Consider the following 5024-nt stretch of genomic DNA (forward strand, 5'->3'; position numbering starts at 1 on the left):
CATACGCTTCAGGTTACATATGCTTCAGGTTACAGACTCCCCTAACCCAGAAATAGTACCTCGGGTTAAGAACTTTGCTTCAGGATGAGAACAGAAATCATGCTCCGGTGGCGTGGCAGCAGCAGGAGGCCCCATTAGCTAAAGTGGTGCTTCAGGTTAAGAACAGTTTCAGGTTAAGAACGGACCTCTGGAACAAATTAAGTACTTAACCCGAGGTACCACTGTAATCCCTCAAAAATGGGTTGTAATCCAAAAAAAAGGGATACGCACTTCCAGGCTTGATGTGGTTGTAATCCAAAACGGTTGTAATCCAAAGCAGTTGCAAACCAAGGTATCACTGTAAGACAATTTCAAGTGAGACTATTTTCTGCTGTGAGTATCGAAACAACATTTGAGATGAACACTTTATATGATTGGGCTCTACTTTCCTCAACAAATATTGTGCAAAAATACGTAGGTATGTCCACAGTAAGATCTGTTGATGTTCTAAACAGTCACTTGGGCCAGACAGCCAAATGAGGAGATGTGAATGCCAAGGAAAGGGCATTTGGAGGGTAGGACTGAAACCAATGGATTCAAGTTACAAGGAAGGAGATTCCAACTAAACATCAGCAAGAACTTTCTAACAGCAAGAGCTGTTCAACAGTGGAACAGGCTCCCTAGTGGGGTTGTGGACTCTCTTTCATGGGAGGATGGATGGCCATCTGTCATGGATGCTTTAGTTGAGATTCCTGCACTGCAGGAGGTTGGACTAGATGAGCACTGGGATTTCTTGCAACTCTATGATTTTGCAACTCTATGAACATGCCATTATGACTGGCTGCCCATTCCTTCAGTGTTCTGAACAGGAAAGCCATTGGAAGAGGACACAGCCAAGCTAAAGCGAGCAGTTTGGAAGGAGACAGGGACCCTATTTTGTAATGAATCATAGAATTACAGAGTTGGAAGGGACCAGGAGGGCCATCTTGTCCAATCCCCTGCAATGCAGGAATCTTTTGCCGAACATGGGGCTTGAACTCACAACCCTGAGATTAGGAGTCTCACGCTCTAATGACTGAGCCACTGCATAAGGGGGAGAAGAGAGCTGTGCTGAATATATTTGGGTGGGTTTCCTAATACAGTGGTACCTCGGGTTAAGTATTTAATGCGTTCTGGAGGTCCGTGCTTAACCTGAAACTGTTCTTAACCTGAAGCACCACTTCGTGCGCCGCCAGAGCACGATTTCTGTTCTCATCCTGAAGCAAAGTTCTTAACCCGAGGTACTATTTCTGGGTTAGCGGAGTCTGTAACCTGAAGCGTATGTAACCCGAGGTACCGCTGTAAATGGATAGATCCTATGCAGTAGTAGATCAGATGCCCTCTACAGATAGCTTTGTCCTGAGAAGGGGGTGGCAGTGGGCAGAGCGCCACTCTCTCCTTCACATTATTGGTAATCATGATGAGGGATAATGCCAGACAAGAGCAGACAGATGCAGAGAAAGAGAGAGATCTGTGAGTTTGTTGAAGAATGGAAGCTATTGCAGGGTGCAGGGCCTCTTCCTGGGGAATCTGTCATAGGATAACAAATCTGTTGCCTTTTAAGAATATCTGAGGGTTGCCTCCATCCGTGCTCCACTTGGATATTTGTAAGAAAAGCCATTATTTCAAAAACACAGCAAGTCCTGAAATCTGAGAGAAATAGTACCATTCAAAATTTAAGTGGTTCCAGGAAGGGGACCCACAACTTTAGAAATTACTGGAGGGAACGGAAAGGTTAGGCTCCATTTCCAGTTCAGAAAAACACTGAGAATCGAAACCCAAAATATTGTTTTACAAACTATTTTAAGAGGCTCTATTTGCATTCCTTGTAATGCCTCATAATAACTACAGCAGTATGGGCCATTGTGCCCTGGCATGACTATTGAATCCACAGTCCATTTCAATTTCATTTCTCACAGGAACCCCATTGTGAGTAAAAGCCACACCTGGAAAGAACTACAGGTGCTTCTGGGAAACAACTGGATGTCCCTGACGACAAAGCAGAGTTTCCACAACTGTTAAGAACCCTTCGGTGGATGAAGGATATGAGACCATCAGAGTGATGGAAAGTTGGCTCTCTCTCTGGAGTTTTGGCGAGGAAGCGACGGAGCAGCAGTCTGCCTGCTTGGTATGTGCGTGGCATAGCCTGGACGTGCACTCCGCTAGGTACAAGGCACCGATGAGGCACACTGATAAAACAGCATCGGGATTTATTCATCTATAACCTCATTTGAAGGAAATCCACAACTGGGTTTGTTTTGGTCCTGCTCGCTCTGTTCAGTGGGATTGAGGAGGGGAGGGAGTCAGTGGGCAAAAAGGAAATGAGGCGAGAATGTGTACCTGAGAATGTACACACAGGTGTCCGATGTCTGTCAGACTTGGCAAGGAAAAGACAGGTGCACTAATGCCCATTTCGACTCTGGTTCTTCATCCACCAGTCCATCTTGTTAGTTTTCTTTCCCCTGGAATGCTTCCTCTCAGTTTTTGTTAACTTCCCCTTTGCTGCCTCGTTTATCTCCTTTCCCTATTTGTCTCACTTGTTCCTTTTCTATGGGTTTTTAATTAAGGCCCCCTGCCTGTTTCTGTCACTCTCCATTCCCCTCGTCTCTCATCTCCATTTCCCTGTATTCCTCCCTCCGCCTCCCTGCCCGCTTTCCGTCTCTGGCTTCCATGTCTTGCCCCTTTTAAAAGCAACCCGAGCCTATTCTGCCAAGGTTGAGCCTAGAGTGGATTGGAAATGACAGGAGCCTGACCTGCTGCTTGTCAGGGAGCAAAGGGATCAGAGTCTTGTCAGTTTCAAACTGCTTCGGAAGCAGACAAGAGCGCCTTCCAGCTTTAGCACAGTAGTAACAGATCAAGTGCATTACAGGACAACCTCCATTTTCGCTCGCTGCTGCAGAAGGTGCTGAAATAGGCTTGTGGGTGATTGCAGTCCTGCTGCATACCTGTAACAAGCTCCTTTTGCCAGGCTTTTGGGGCCAGACTGTCACTGTTTTCAGGGGGAAATCGAGCACATGCGAGAAGCCAAGTTACAGGGAAGCAGGCAGGGGTCCTTCTCGGTAGTGGCGTCCTCCCTGTGGAACGCCCTCCCACCAGATGTCAAAGAGAACAACAACTACCAGACTTTTAGAAGATATCTGAAGGCAGCCCTGTTTAGGAAAGCTTTTAATGTTTGATGTATTAAGGTATTTTAATGTTTTGTTGGCAGCTGCCCAGAGTGGCTGGGGAAGCCCAGCCAGATGGGCGGGGTATAACTAAATTATTAATAAATTATTATTATTATTATTATTATTATTATTATTATTATTATTATTATTATTATTCCATCAAATCCAGGTTGCCTAATGAAAGCATTCATCTTGATTTCTTTGCAGTGGGATACCTGTCCACATCTAAGCATTAGTTAGCTCTTCCCCCCATGTGAATTAGACTGGAGCAGTCCACACCGGTGTGGATTTGAATTTTTATATGTGGAGCAACTTTGGTTTTTCCCGTTCATGCCAATAGGCATCCCCTTGTGTGTTTGTCAGTACACAGCTTTGCAGTTTTCTGGTTTTGTGCAAATCTGAGGGATCCAAAGAGAAAAAATAAGCAGAAGGCTATGCTCCTCCATTGCAGAGGAAATAGTTATGAGTGCAGTGGGAAAAGAAATGAAAGCAACTGTAACTTCTCAGTGCACACTTTTCCAATAGCTGCATAACATCTGGGGTGGAAATTTGGTGATATGGTTTGCTGGAGCTGCTTTCTGGCTTTGTGCAAATCTGAAGGATCAGAAGAAAAACATACCTCTACACACCTCGCGCAGAAAGCATTTATGAGCATGGCTGGAAATGAAAGCATTGGGTAAGTGATGGGTGTGCCAAAGGGGCTTAGCAGAAAGTGATGATTGACCCACCCACTCCAAAACACTGAAACAAATCAAGCTGACATTTTGGAGTCTGATTTCCCACAGCTTATTGCATGGGTAGGCAAACTAAGGCCCAGGGGCCGGATCTGGCCCAATCTCCTTCTAAATCTGGCCCATGGACGGTCCGGGAATCAGTGTGTTTTTACATGAGTAGTGTTATGTACTGAGTTGAATAGGATCCAAACTGAAGCAGTCTGATTGGTCCTAGAACAATAGGATTCAGAATGCAGCAGTCTGATTGGTCCTAGAACAATAGGATTCAGAATGCAGCAGTCTGATTGGTCCTAGAACAATGCAGCAGTATGATTGGTCGGCAGGAGCCACCCAATCCAGCTCCAGATAGAAGTGAATCCACAATCTGATTGGCCTACAGGAGAATTCCGGAATTAGCCAATCACGTGCAGCCCATTGTGTAAATAATGTATATAAAACAGATACTTTGAGGGGACCTCCATTCCCTCCTCACCACTATGAGCTGAATAAAGAGCATGAAATCCACTCTCGACTCTGAGTATATTTCAAGTTGAATGTATCCTTTTATTTAAAATGTATCTCTGGGTTATTTGTGGGGCATAGGAATTCGTTCTTTTCTCCCCTTCAAAATATAGTCTGACCCACCACATGGTCTGAGGGACGGTGTACCGGCACACGGCTGAAAAAGGTTGCTGACCCCTGGATTATCCCATAGCCCTGATTTTACATGAGTAAAGCACTGAGCCTGGTGGTGTTTGAGGGCAACACCATGTGAACTATGCAAAGTAAATGGGAGCACAAAAGTTACAAACACAAGTGTGGATAAGCCCAAAGTTAGATGGTGTTGCATTAAACCAAGTGTTATCCTACATTGCAATGCATTCTCCCATCACTTTCCTTATCACAAAAGTCTAATATTTTGGGGAAGCAGGTTCGTCGCAAAAGACCTCCCGGTAAACTATAATTTCACAACTTGAATTTGCCGGTATGTAATTGAATCCCACCTGATAATAGTGACAGTCTGGAAACACCCTTTGTGAAAATGAGTCAGGTTGAATGATCAATAAACACATCTTCTGGAAGTGACCTTGAGCTCTGCTTTCATTTCTTATCTCATGCTCCCCTT

General features: G+C 44.8%; 1 long non-coding RNA gene across 1 annotated transcript; it reads left to right on the plus strand.

The window, feature by feature from the left end:
• Positions 1 to 944: 944 nt before the first annotated feature.
• Positions 945 to 2270, plus strand: LOC309522068. The gene is made up of 2 exons (XR_014214826.1): positions 945 to 1103; positions 1938 to 2270. It is a non-coding gene; the product is annotated as an uncharacterized lncRNA (long non-coding RNA).
• The last annotated feature ends 2754 nt before the right edge of the window (positions 2271 to 5024 follow it).

Source organism: Podarcis vaucheri (genome assembly GCF_965113315.1).
Source record: "Podarcis vaucheri genome assembly, chromosome: 2".
NCBI lineage: Eukaryota > Metazoa > Chordata > Lepidosauria > Squamata > Lacertidae > Podarcis > Podarcis vaucheri.